This window comes from Podarcis pityusensis (genome assembly GCF_964106645.2).
Source record: "Podarcis pityusensis genome assembly, chromosome: Z".
Classification (NCBI taxonomy): Eukaryota; Metazoa; Chordata; class Lepidosauria; order Squamata; family Lacertidae; genus Podarcis; species Podarcis pityusensis.
This window is the reverse complement of record NC_138044.1, coordinates 29,122,828-29,137,300: the sequence shown is the minus strand read 5'-3', so window position 1 is coordinate 29,137,300 and position 14,473 is coordinate 29,122,828. Positions and strand designations below refer to the sequence as shown.

At 42.3% G+C, this 14,473-nt stretch overlaps 1 long non-coding RNA gene across 3 annotated transcripts; it reads left to right on the top strand.

Annotated features, from left to right (window-relative positions):
• Positions 1 to 5,498: 5,498 nt before the first annotated feature.
• LOC308468871 lies at positions 5,499 to 13,715 on the top strand. Of its 3 annotated transcripts, XR_013981912.1 has the most exons (5): positions 5,499 to 6,328; positions 7,119 to 7,539; positions 9,580 to 9,673; positions 12,914 to 13,157; positions 13,434 to 13,715. It is a non-coding gene; the product is annotated as an uncharacterized lncRNA (long non-coding RNA). The 3 variants fall into 3 exon arrangements; XR_013981913.1 differs by having other exon boundaries at positions 5,499 to 7,539; positions 12,914 to 13,116; XR_013981914.1 differs by having other exon boundaries at positions 5,499 to 7,539.
• The last annotated feature ends 758 nt before the right edge of the window (positions 13,716 to 14,473 follow it).

The window sequence follows — 14,473 nt, the reverse complement described above, 5'->3', positions numbered from 1 at the left end:
ACAGTCTCTTGGGAGTTGGCCACCCCTGATTTAGAGTATACTTAGGTACTGAATTATTGTCTTCATTTTCCTGGTTGTAAAGCTAGTGCTTCAGTCCCAGTTTCTAGCATTCCTTTTAGACTACATTACCTGTTGTGTTATGGAACTGTGGCTTTTTGATCGATATACTGCCATTTCAGGGTACATTTCATTTGTGGTAGTGTGACACAGCAGACATCCTTGGACAGGTCCCTCCCCCATGTGCATATGCACTTCTTGCCCCCCCCCTCCATTATCCATCCATAAAAACAGGAAGGGAAGACTGTATGGCAGTATATTACCCCCAATTTCATCCCATGATTGTCTTGATGAAATGGGTTGCAAACAGATTTTGCCCCCAGAAGAAACCAACACAGAAATGAGTGCTAAACTTCTACTTGATTCCTCTAGATTTCCAGAAGAGGCTTCTACATCATGTGAAAGATCTCATAAAATGCCCAAAAAAATCAGGTAGCAAAATGTTAGGAAAGCAGAATAAAGTGCTGTCTCGATGCAGCCTTATATTCTGTTAACTATGGACCACTGAGCTGCATACAACACAGACAAAAATAATACTTGCAATAAATAATAATAATAATAATAATAATAATAATAATCTGTACAGAGTTCAATATTCTTGGGGGGGGGGGATAAAGCAAAAGGCAAATAAATTTCCTGAGACAAAGCATCTGAAATACACTTACAGATGTTTCTCTACATTACCAAAAAGAGGGAGTGGATGGGTAGAGGGAGGGAAGTCCCCTGAGCTAAAATGAAAATTGATTTTTTGGGGGATGGCGGGGCGGGGGGGGGAGAGAGACTGAAGGATATGAGTGGATCATCATAATTGGCTCAACATGCGCCACAAGCTCCAAGCTACTTCAACTTCTTTTCTTAGCTGACAGATTTCTTTTGGAATTTCTCTCAAACGAAATACAAATGGGTTGATTGCAATATGTGAAACATTTGACCATAATATCCTCGACAGTGAACCCTCTCCACGGGGGAATTTCAGGAACCATTGTCAAATTCATAACAGCCATTCTAATCCACAGAAGCCACCCAAAAAAATGCAGACAGGAGCGGCTTGAAAGGAGTGTCTCTCTCTCTCTCTCTCTCTCTCTCTCTCTCTCTCTCTCTCTGTGTGTGTGTGTGTGTAAAATCAGGCTATTTTACTGTAAGATGACACCATCTACAAGAAAATCTTTAATAAAAAAAAAGAAGAAGAAAGGAAAGAAAATGCTGGGAGTAAAAAGTGGAATATCTGCTCGTTAAAGGGGTGTCAAAATGAGAGATCTTATCTGCTAATCCTTAAATGCAAATTACTCAGGGAAATTTAACAAGAAACAATTTATGTTCCCAACTGCCTTTGTAGGGATAATAAAGAAAGAACATCCTGTACCATTTAGTTTCATTTTAAGAATGAATACCTTGAGCATTAATTCACTTACTGAAATGACTACTGTAAGTGATGCATAATTGAGAGCCAGTGTGGTGAAGTGAGTGTTTGCCTAGAATTAGGGAGACCCAGCTTCAAATATCTACTCAGCTGTGAAACTCACAGAATGAGCTTCGGCCAATCACAGCCTCTCAGCCTAACCTACCTCACTGGGTTGCAGTGTGAGGGTAAAATGGGAGAGGTGGAAATAAAACATAAACCAGATGGAGTTCTTTAGGAGGAAAGGCATCTTGTGAGCTACAGCCTGGTAGGAGCTGGCTGCAAATAATAGCACAGATACTGGCAGGGTGAGGTCTGCTTCCAATTAACCTCCATCTCCAAGACCCACCCTGTGATGTGTTGTAAATAAAAATATGCCCTTTTCCCTTATGGGGTCTGTTGTAAATAAAAATATGCCCTTTTCCCTTATGGGGTCTGTTGTAAATAAAAATATGCCCTTTTCCCTTATGGGGTATCCAAGAGCCCATATAGAGTCCTTACATAGGTTCCCTATTGGTAGGAGAAAATAACAGAGGCCAACCAGAGAATATTGAGAAGCAAAGCAGCTAGTAAGCTTGATCTTTATTGATCTGTTGCAACAGGGTACTCCCTCACACGCAGGAGAGGAGGAGGACCCACAAAAATGCTGTGCAATGGCTTATAAAGACTTTTGAAATTCCCATCCTCTAGATCAAGACCACCCCCAGAAACATTATGCATACATCACAGAAGGGGTGTAACCTAAGACCACCCCTCAGATACATCCCACTTACATCACAGAAATTTAAATGTTGTTTTTCTCCTGTCACAGTTTATCTCCTGTCTGGCAAGTTACTTGATTGGATTGCCTGGGGAGCCTGGCCATTCTTTTGTAGTGGTAAAATACTTATTTCCTGGGCCAGGTCACAGGCTCACACCTTATTCAAACAGACATATCCTTGAGACAGGATTTGTGAGGAAAGAGACAATGGGGAGGCTTTTCCAGTTTAACCTTGCAGAGAAAGGATTTGGTCAGTTTAGGAATCAAAATGGTTCCAGGTTGGTCTTCCTGTGTTGATCTATGTATGTGCAGTTATGAACATTACCATATATCTAAGACCATAAAATTCCTATCACAGATGTTCACTGGGGATCACCCTATCACATCACTATGGGCCTCCTCTAGGTCTCAGGTTTAGGCCCTGAAATCTCAGGTCCTGGGATGCTCCTGACCTGGCAACTCTAATTGAAAATGACTTTTGAAATTTTCCATTATTTTAGACGTGGCTTGCTACGTGGTTTGTATGATGAAGAACTGGAGTGGGGAGGGCAGGCTGCTGTCTGAGAAATATAAATCCAAAAACCCCTTGGGCAAGACAGAACTACTTGCATAGCCCTCTGGATTGTGGCCCATCTCATCAATCAAAAGATAACTAGCTAATGCTTTTAAGAAAGCATGGTGAGCAAATCGTTGGCTTGTTTCACTTAGAGACTAGGAAGGAGGGATTGAAAAAGACTATGCATCTTCTGAAGTTGAAGCTTCAAGATCTTTATCTCAGTTTGGGGGAAGAGGAATTCTATTTTGCTGGGAACCCAATGAGATTTTCATTCTTGCCTAATCAGGAAAATATGTCAGTTGTGCTCTGAGCCTCTCTAAAACAATGGCAGATTACACTGAGGCATTTTGCCCACTGGATGGGAAATGGATGCAGGGATATTGCCTTAATTTCTGATGACAGCTAATTACAACCCTAGTTTTGTGCTGTTAAACAGACACAAGTCTGGCAGGGGAGTGGAGTGGGGGAAGGAAAGATGGAAATCTTGCTTAAATAAGCTGATATGGGTTTAGGGTGGCCGTGTGTCCTACTTTAGAGAAGACAGTCCTCTGTTTGCAGGGCTGTCCAAGTCTGATTTAAAGATGAAGAACTTGGAGGAAAAAGAGCAGACTGAGTAGGTACTTGGGTGATCCAGTAAGTCTTCCCTGCTATGGATTGTATTTCTGTTTAAATTATACCTCATAGAATCAAAGAATTGTAGAATTGGAAGTTACCCCAAGGGTCATCAAGTCCATCCCCCAGCAATGCTGGAATCTTTTGCCCAGCATGGGGCTTGAACCCAAGACCCTAAGATTAAGAGTTTCATGCTGTACCAACTGAGCTATCATATGCCTTGAGGCACACAAATCTGTATCTACAAATTTAATATAATTTTTTATTTCATGAAATTTACAATGTTGCTTGTTTTCAGAAAAACCTCAAAGCAGTGTGCAAGCAAGATAAAACAATAAAATTAACACTAAAAAAAATTTACAACCATAATTTAAAACATACAGAAGGTTAAAACTGCAATAAAATAGACTAAAACAAATTAAAACTCCTACAAACGTTCTGAACATCTGGGTAGGCTTGCCAAAATTTGCAGTTGTACTTGAATATGCAAAGTTGTATTCTCTTTTGCTCTCTTTTATGGTGATGTATACATAAGTGGCCATGCTAACTGGGTCTTGGGTCTTGACTTTTAGAAGACATCTGAAGGCATCCCTGTTTAGGGAAGTTTTTAATGTTAGAAGTTTTATTCTGTTTAATATTTTGTTGGGAGCTGCCCAGAGTGGCTGGGGAAACCCAGCCAGATGGGCGGGCTATAAATAATAAATTATTGTTATTATACTTACTATTATTACTATTAGGTTTGAGTTCATGAGACTCTCCCCTCCCCCCAATGAGTTGAAGGTAGAATGAAAAAGTCATCATTGCCTGAAGTGGATGCTCATCATGCTATCATATCCAGGAAGCAGTTTTGTGGTTTTCATAGGGCTCTGTAAATTTACAAAAAATCTGCCTCAGGGAAGGCAACTGAGGGACAAAGGAAATTAATGTTTGTCATGGAAACAATGCCTTTATTATAGCTCAAAACTACATGTGACTTACAGTTGTCTGTGCATTTGCTCTGATTTTTTTAAATAAAAGAAACAGCATTAGAGGCAGCAAATTTTAGGGGAAGATTCAAGGGAGAATAAGAGTTGCATAACATTTCCCCCTTATTATCTGTCTACTCTAGGACTGAGTGACCTTTCCAGCCCATGGGCCATGTTGGAAGACATTGCCTTTGAAGTTTGCATTTCTAAGTGGGTTTTTTATTTTATTTAAACAGCTGTAGAGGCATACAAATGCATGACTACCAGGGATCCTAATTTGAATTTGACCTGCAAGGCTGTTTGTTTCAAGCCATACCACCTAGTCTTCACACCTGACATTATATATGATGTCATGTGTGGGGCAGGTAAAGACATTGCTACCTGCCCAAAGTAGGGTTTGCTGATATCTCTGGTCACTTTTGCCCATATGGTTTGATTTCAAAATGTGTAAACAAAGGAAAATTACTCACTCACAGTGGCTCAGGGAGATCAAACCCCAATCTACTGACTCAGTTCAGTTCTCCACCCCTGGCCTTCTCAAACATCAGCCTGCCCACATGCTAAGCTAATCTTCATAGGCTCTCCTCCAGGCACTTTCACGGTTAAGGATGAGCATTTAGCAATTAGAAAAATGGCTTCCTGGCTGTGGCAGCCCACTTGTGCAATGCTCCCTCCCTAGAGGCTCAGTTTGATGTTTTATTTTCTGCACCAGGTAACAAACATTTTTTTAAAACACAACAACAGGTATTTCACCCTTGGACAAGATTGTTTTAATATCACAAATTCATGCTGATTTATTCTGTTGTTTCCTCTGCTTTAGTCTGAGGTCCTTCATCCACCTTTTGTTCCCACCCTGCACTCAACTCTCACCTGTGGCTTTTAGAAGCTATCAGAAGGCAATAGTGGCCACACCCCAGGAATGGCTTCAATTGGCTGGCTAAACCAGGTGAGGGTAGCCAATAGGTCTCAAACTCTTGGTGAGTTAGAGGACTTGTCTATCCCGTACATGTGAAGCACGGGAGCCAACCTGGGCCCCGGGTTATGGGTGCCTAGTGTGCATGACATCATGGTGTCATGTTACGATGTGATGTCATGATGTCAAGTATGACGCCCCCCAGCCTTGGAACCTGACTTCTAGTGGCACCAGAAGTCAGATTCTGAGGTCTCAGAAGGCCTTGGAAGTTGCATGGGGGCGCTGCGGTGTGGGTGATGAGCACCCACAACAAAACTTTTATGGGTGCTCAGGCACCCATAGCCCCCCATAGTTGGCACCCCTGATGTGATGACAGGCATTGAGCCAGTTACTGCTGCAAAGTGCAAGGGTAGAAGTTTGTACCCTGCAAGAAGATGCTTGCTTCACTGAGACAGGCAAGGAGCGATGCCCAGCAGATCGCCAGCCAATGGCTAAAGCTGTGTCAAAGCATTCAACTTACTGCTGATAGTAGCAACACTTGCAAAATGTACAAAAGCATGAAGAAAAGCCTTTGGGCCAATAGTCAGGAAAACTGCACTGCTGAGAACTGCTCTGAGAGACAATCACAGACTGCAGCAAGCAGATGAAGCAATGGGCAGAGCACTATCAAGAACTGTACTCATGATAATGCATGGCCGCTGACACAGCAGTCAACAGTGTCCAGACTCTGTGGGTCTTGGGAGAGCTGGATGTCCCTTCCTGTCATTATAAGCTGAAGAAAGCCATCAAGTCTCAGGCATGTGGTAAAGCCCCAGGACAGGAAGAAATCCCAACAGAAGTGCTGAAAGCCAACTTCAATTCCTCCCGAATGACGCACATCCTACAATAAGACATGTCTTTCCATGTTTCAGTCTCTACAGCCGCAGCAGGTGCTGCAGCTTTCCAGTGGTTTGACTTAACCCTTGAGGGTCTGCTCTTTCATTGGTCTCCCAAGGCAGACAGACGCCAACAACTCCATTGTTTATCTCTGTTTTCAGATGTTATTCTCTCTGTTTCCTTCCATAGAGTAAGCCATCCTTGAAATATTTATATTGAATGTTGGACTGTACATTTTATAAAACAATGAAACATACAAATCAACAAGGTGATATGATAAAGGCATATGGTCTGCTGTGGTGTGCTAACTCATTCCACTGTCATTGTATTATACAGGTGTTGCAGGCTTTCATAGCACTTTCCAAACCTGCCACACCTCCAGGGCCTTTCCACCCATGAGGCAAGGTGAGGCAATTACCTCAGGATGGCAGGCTCTGGATAACTTAGAAAGACTGCCTGGTCCTCCTCCACTGCACACCCACAGTCTGCACGCCCACTGCCAACACTGGAAGGCAGAGGGCAGACACACAAGAGCGGGTGTACAGTGGGCATGGAGCTGTTGCACGGAGGAGGAGGTGGTGGTGTGTGAATGCACCTGCTACAGGAGATGGGTGCATAACAACAGGTGCACAGTCAAGAAGGAGGTGGAGGGGAGAGGGAAAGGTGGCATTTTTGGTTTTGCCTCTAGTGGGCCATCCAGGGCCAGTCCTGCAAACCTCTTTGTCTACAGGCATTGAAAATGAGTGTGTATGCCACAGGCAATGTTGTCTCTCCTATCCCACTTTCATCTTCCTCTTAATAACTCTTGTCAGTTTCAGCCCCCACTAACATTTTAAGGAACCTGGAGGATATCCCAAAAATCTTTAAACGGTTTCATTGGCTATCTGTATCATGCCACATCCCATTTCTACAGAAGGATTTGTCAGGGAGGGGGGCAGAAAAAGAAGTATCAAGTGTTTAATGTGTTGTTGATTTTTCAGGGGTGCCTATGCATAAGTTAAAAGGGCATTAAGATGCTAAATCAGAACAGCAGAACACGAGACACCTGTCTGCAAGCAAAGACAGCAGATGCAGAGAGAGCTGGAAATTTCTGCCCAAATGGGAATAGCTGAAAGAACCAAGACACTGAGATAGGTATTGCCTATGAGATGAGTCCATGAATAAATTGACTGGAATTCATATGGATGTTAATTTGTGACATCCCAATAAAGGCACTGTGCTACCCAGCTTAGAACCAGATTCTCTACTGTTTGTATCACCAAAGGCCCCTGTGCAAAGGGGAGGCATGCAGTTGGTTCAAGATGGGGTGTGAACACAACAAGGAGCAATCCTTCCAGTAATAAGAATCAACTAAACCCTGGAAGCCAATTCAATGCTACTTACTGATCAGCTGGTGTTAAGGTATGTTGTACTCCTATAGTTTATTTTGTCAGGTGTGAGAGAATTTGCAGACAAATACAACAGGGAACCTTGTACTCAGGAGCAAAGGGTTGCCCCTAGGCCTCTTTAACAAATGAATTAAATACATAAACATATAATCTCTTTTGACTTCCACCCCCATTGTTAATCTTAATGTAATGATTTCCCCCTCCACATCTCTTTCATAACTCTATTTTTATAAATCCTTTGTCAATCCATAGTTTGAAATTTTACAAGTTTTCTGTCAATCCTACCAATGTATGTAATTGTTTTCAGCGGCTTTTCAAATAAATTATAAACATTCCCCATTCTTTATTAAAGACCTCCTCTTCCTGATTTCTAATTCTTCCTGTAAGCTTTGCCATCTCTGCATAGTTCATCAATTTTGTCTGCCACTCTTCTTTCCATTTCTGGGCTAACAGAGTCTGCGCAGCTGTGGTTGCGTACATAAATAGTTTCGTCTGGTCCTTTGGGATCTCTGGTTCTATAATGCCTGAAAGAAAAGCTTCTGGTTTCTTAGGAAAAGTTATTTTCAACATTTCTTTCAGTTCATTATATATCATATCCCAGAAATATGACCACCACATATGATAAAAAATACCCTCTTTTTCTTTTTCTTTACATTTCCAGCACATTTTAGACTTTGATTTGTATAGCTATATGGCTGGATAGTGGATGTGGGTGGCGCTGTGGGTTAAACCACAGAGCCTAGGACTTGCCAATCAGAAGGTCGGTGGTTCGAATCCCCGTGACGGGGTGAGCTCCCGTTGCTCAGTCCCTGCTCCTGCCAACCTAGCAGTTCGAAAGCATGTCAAAGTGCTAGTAGATAAATAGGTACCGCTCTGGCAGGAAGGTACGGCATTTCCGTGCGCTGCTCTGGTTCGCCAGAAGCGGCTTAGTCATGCTGGCCACATGACCCGGAAGCTGTATGCCGGCTCCCTCGGCCAGTAAAGCGAGATGAGCGCCGCAATCCCAGAGGCGGTCACGACTGGACCTAATGGTCAGGGGTCCCTTTACCTTTACCTATGGCTGGATAGTGTTCTCGAAGCTACCAGCATGAGTTTGACCAAACTGCGGGAGGCAGTGGAAGACAGGAGTGCCTGGCGTGCTCTGGTCCATGGGGTCACGAAGAGTCGGACACGACTAAACGACTAAACAACAACAACATGGCCCTCAAACATGTCCCCAGGCCACACTCCTCATCGGGGTGCTTGGCCCCCTGCTCCCTCTCTGATGCTACACATTTAACCACTTTATTTTTAACTGTATTCATTTAAGCGTTTTGGTGTTTGCCTCCCAGGGCTTCTGTGCCCAGGATATAACCAATAACACATGCATAGTTCAGTTGGTAGAGCACAAGACTCTTAATCCTGGGGTCATAAGTTCGAGCCCCACATTGGGCAAAAGATTCCTGCATTGCAAGGGGTTGGACCAGATGACCCTCATGGTCCCTTCCATCTATACAATTCTATGATTCTGTGAAGCAAATCTTTTCCATTAATTATATGGTGCCACCCCTTAGTTCCAGTGTCCTTCTGCAGCTCAGCTTACAACCAACCCTAGGAACAGGCAGCTGATGCATTCATTCATTTATATCTTGCCTTTTTCCCTGACAGGAACTTAAGGCAGCTTACAGGTGAACTGCTTATTGCTCAGGCAGGGCTTTGAAAACAAAGGTGCAGACAGTGCTTACCGCTGGGCTGCTGTCAGGGCAAACTGTAATTTCTTATTCTAAATGTGTTCTGATGTATTTCAATTACTGTTTGTCATAGAATCATAGAACCAGAAGAGTTGGAAGGGACCCCAAGGGTCATCTAGTTCAGCTCCCTGCGATGCAGGAATCACAGCTAAAGGATCTCTATGACTAGTTTATTTTTTATTACTTTGCATTTTATAATGTTAATTTTAAATGGAGTTAGCTGCCTAGAATCCCAGCTTGGGAGAAAAGTGGGATATAAATTCAATAAGTAATAATAAATGTGCATTCATGAGCTGTGTTCATGTTCTCGTCCCCAAATGCAGCTCCCTAGCATTCCACCTCTCATTTGGAAGGCAGGTTAACCTTCACCACCCAACCTGAGCCTTGCTGCTCCCATCTCTCTCACCTAGGAGCAAGGTAATAACAATTAATGTGGTTTCTTCAGCAACCTCTGTCTGTCTGTGGAATGGATTTCTCCTCTCCCTACAGCCCTGCACCTCCAAATCTGCTACAGAGGGTTGTGGGGTCCTCGAGAGCTAAATTGTGGGATTCTCTGGGAGGAGGAGAGGAAGGGGAAGTCCCATGGCATGAGCAGAAGTCTGCTTGTGTGGCATTGGATATAACCCAATAAAGAACATAACACACAGTGGATATCAACAAACCTACTCTAAAAATTAACAATCGGTTCTAACAGTGCAATCCTGCATGTCTACTCAGGGGGAAGCCCCACTGGGTTCAATGGCATTTACTCCCGTGAAACTACTGAAGGCCGCATACAGTATACTACTAGAATGGGAGATGAAAGATGAAGAGGTAAAATCAGTCATGATCAAATGGGCACAAGATATAGGTCATAATATTATGATGGAAGATTGGGAAAGGTTATGGAAAACCGATTTAAAATTTACAGATTGTTCTTTGTTGAAAGAAAATTATATGGAGATGATGTATAGATGGTATATGACACCAGTGCAATTAGGAAAAATGTATAAAACAAGCTAAATATGTGTTGGAAGTGTAAAGAAAAGGAGGGGACATTTTACCATATGTGGTGGGACTGTAATGAGATTTTAAAAAATTGGGAAATGATATACAATGAATTGAAGAAAATGTTCCATCTAACATTTGTTTAAAAACCTGAAGCATTTCTGTTAGGGATTGTAGGAAAAGACCTGCCAAAGAAGTTGAAAAACATCTTCATGTATGCGACAACGGCTGCGAGAGTCTTAATAGCACAAAGATGGAAGACTGAGGAAATCCCGACTAAAGAATTATGGCAAGAGAAACTGATGGACTACGCAGAATTGGCAAAATTGACACATAGGTTTTGAATAAACACTCACAAACATTTTATTGAAAATAACTACCATAGTTAGACAAATCAAGGATTTCTACAATTTTGTAACATGCAGAGAACAGCATTTATAGAGAAACCGGAGATTGGAACTGAGGGAAGTCGGGGTGGGTGGGAAGGGAGGGTTGATTTATGGGAGGGAGGGGAGGAGAAAAATGGGGGAAATTAAGGATGATATGTTTTAAGATAATATGTTTTGTTTAAATTCCTAATAAAAAAGTTAAAAAAAAACCCAATGGCATTTACTTCCAAGTAAATTGGTATAGAGGCTCAGCCTAAATGAGAAAGTTTGGGCAACAGGTGCATACTCCTTGTGAAAGCTTGGTTTGATGATAGAAACTATTGCATAACATATAACAGGTTTAAAAAAGGCAGGTGCTCACTTGATAACAGTAAAAGGGATCTGTCTTGGGAATCTATGGTTTTGTTTCTCATTATAAGGGTGCCCCCGAAAACAAAATATCCTTGTGCCAGGTGAGGGCACTTGTGAGCTCATCAAACTGGGATGGGGCTGTTCTGAAACTGCAATGTCAGTGTCATGCTTGAAAAATGTCTATTCATTACAAATCAGAATAATTATTGACGACAGACTGGAATAGGTGGGAGACATCTCATTAAACACAGCTATTGGTAAATGTAGGGGTACGCCTGTTTTCCCCTTAAAAAACTCTATATTTTTAAGGAAACAATCCAACTATCAGTTTATGCATGGAAGAATCCCTAGACCTCAACAATTATCCCAGTCTGCATCTGTATTGGAATCAATTTTAACTGCTTTTTATGTATAGAATTGTTCTTAAATGTTAGTATTGTTTTTATGTTTTTTATGTTTGGAATTGTTTTAAATAGTTTTTTATTTAAAACCACACACCTTTTTTTTCTTTTTTGTGCTTTATGACTGTATCTTGTTTTAATTGATTTTCTAATTGCATATATTATTGCCATAAGCTGCCTAGCAACTTTTGGTAAAGGGCGTAAGGCATATTTTAAAAACTATTGACCTAACTCTATGACCTCTATCTATAGACCAGCCTTCACCAGCTTGTGCCTTCCAGATGTTTTTGGACACCCATCAGTTCCATGGCTGTTCATGGGACATTTTGTGTATCTGGAACAGCCTTCCCAAACCTTGTGTTCTCCAGATGTTTTTGGAGAGCTGTGCTGGCTAGGGTTGATGGGAGTTGTAGTCCAAAATGTTTGGAAGTACTAGGGCAAAGATCGGAAGGCAGGATCAGATTTAATGGGCATACATGGATTTTTGTTCAACAGTAGGAGAAACAGATTGATAGTAAGAGCAGTTTGACAATGAAGCCAATTATGTGATTGGTTCCATGAGCCCCATGTTGGGCAAAAAGATGCCTGCATTGCAGGGGGCGGGACAAGATGATCTAAATGGTCCCTTCTAACTCTTCCATTCTGTGATTCTTTGATAGTGGGGTGGTGGATACTTTCTCATTGGAGAGCTTCATGCAGAATTTGGGCAGCTATCTGTAGTTGTGGATTGGGCAGGGGTTGGGATAGATGACTCACAGGGGCCCCTCCAACTCTTTAATTCTATAATGTGGATAGTCAGGGCTTATGTTATGTGCTGCAGTGTTGGTGTTGGTGTTGGTGTTACATTATGTTAGTTTATGGTTCACCTTTCATATAGATTTCTTTTCTTTTTTATTTTTTTATTCAAAATTAAAACAAAACATATTACCCAGAAACATATCATCCTTATTCCCCCCCCCCCATTTTTCCTCCCTCCCCCCACCCTCCCACACAAAACCCACCCACCCCCACCCCCCCGGCTTCCCTCAGTTCCAGTCTTTGGTTTCTCTGAGAATGCTGTTTTCTGCATGTTACAAAGTTGTATAGATCCTCAAACTATTTAGCTGATTATTATCAATAAAGAGTTTGTGAATGTTTATTCAAAGCCAGCCAAGGAATCCAGTTTGCTTTGTTGCATCTTCAAATACTTTGTAAAGGGTTCCCATTCATCTGTAAAGTCACAGTTATCCTTGTCCCATAGATTATATGTCAGTTTTGCCAATTCTGCATAGCCCATCAATTTTTCTTGCCATGATTCTTTAGTTGGGGTACCTTACATGTAGATTTCAAGGCAATTTGCAATCATACAATAAAAACAATTTAAAATAGGCTTAAAACAATAGAAAATAGCAACTAAACTAAAAACAACACAAGATAAACATCAAAGGCAGAGGCCTTTTCATCCTACTGGGAAAGTTTGTTGATACAAATATATATATTTAGTTGTTTCTGGAAAGTACAGATAGCAAGTCCCTGTCATATCTCAACAGGGATGCTGATCCACAAAACAGGGGCCGTCACAGTGAAAGCCCTGCACTGAGTTGCTGTGGAGCAGGCTACTGATATTTCAAGAACTCCAAGGAAAGGCTCTCTTGCAGAACACATTGACTTACTGGGGATATAAGGGGATACTGAACTGTGCAAAACCTGGAGGATGGTCAACAGCATGATCCAGTTCCAGTACACGTCATGGGTAAAGATTCCATCCATGCCCTGGTTTGAGGGTGATTGTAGGTTTGTACTAGCAGCTAGGATTGTTCGATTGATTTGCCTTTATATATAACCTATATATATATAACCTTTAAATTTTAAGCTTCTGCTAAAAAATGGGAGCTGAGGCAGCCATGGCTTCTCCTGCCCATTTCCCCTGCCCCAGGCCTTCTCACCTGCTCCTCTCCCTGGCCTGCTGCATTATGCATCTGCAGCACTATTCAATACAACAGGTGGTGAGCAAAAGGAGTGGGAGAGCATCTGGAAGAAGCCACAGTTCCTTCTGTCTTGATTCCACAGCACTGTGAAAGGTAAAGACGGAAACTGCAGCTGGCAACCCTTGGTGGCATCCCCAGATGCCTGAGAGATAACAGCAACCTGGAAGATGTCCATGGCATGGAAGCAAACATAATTAGGAGCCCTGGTGAGAATAACGTTAAGAGAGAAGGCTGAATGAGTGAATGCCGGGGGATAATGATATTAGTGGACAAATATTTGAAGACTGGAAAAGCCAAGGAGGGCATAAAATAATTCTGCAGAGTATAATTAGGGTAATATTTAATTAAGAATACTGAAATTAAGAATGAGGGCATTAAAAAAAAACCCAGATGACTCTGAAAACTAAATCTGCTGTTTTATTTCTCTGTTAAATTAGTTCTTGCCGAATCAGTTGTGAAAAATCAGGCGTGTATACTGTAGTGGACTTGGATTTGGGAGACCCAGTTCAAATCCTCAATCAAATTGCTATCTTCACAGGGTTGCTGTGGAAATAAAATGGGGAGAGGGAGAACATTATGTTCTTGAGCTCCTTGGAGCATGGGTGAAAACTCATTTGTTTGCCTCAAAAACCAGTGGGCTTTTGTAAGCATCCTTTGCAAGCGCTCACTGTGGTCTTTGTAAGTGTCATCTCTAACTTTCCTCAGGATCTAGGAGCATTATGGGCATCGGTAATGGCCCCTGTGGTGGGGCAGAGCTGCCTTCCCAACACCAATGTAGCTGCTGCTTACCTGAATGAAGATGAGGCACAGTGTTGGTAGGATCCAGGGTGCATCAACAGAGGTGCCAGGTTGTAGTAGCCTGGAGTCCTTGGGTGCAGTGGAGGATGCTGCCATGCCACTAGTGCTGAAGGAAGAGTCAGTTGCCAGTTCAGTTGCTTCCTGTAAGCTGAATGGGATGTGCAATGTCTTGTCCTTCATCTCAGGCAGTAAAATGCTTGGGATGAGTATATATCCCGATGGGAGGAAAACTCAGTATACCAGCTCCACACTGGTGTACTTTCTTCCCTGCTTTTCCAGGTGTGTCCCTGATCCACTCTGCTCTGCCAGCTTTTCACCTCTGTT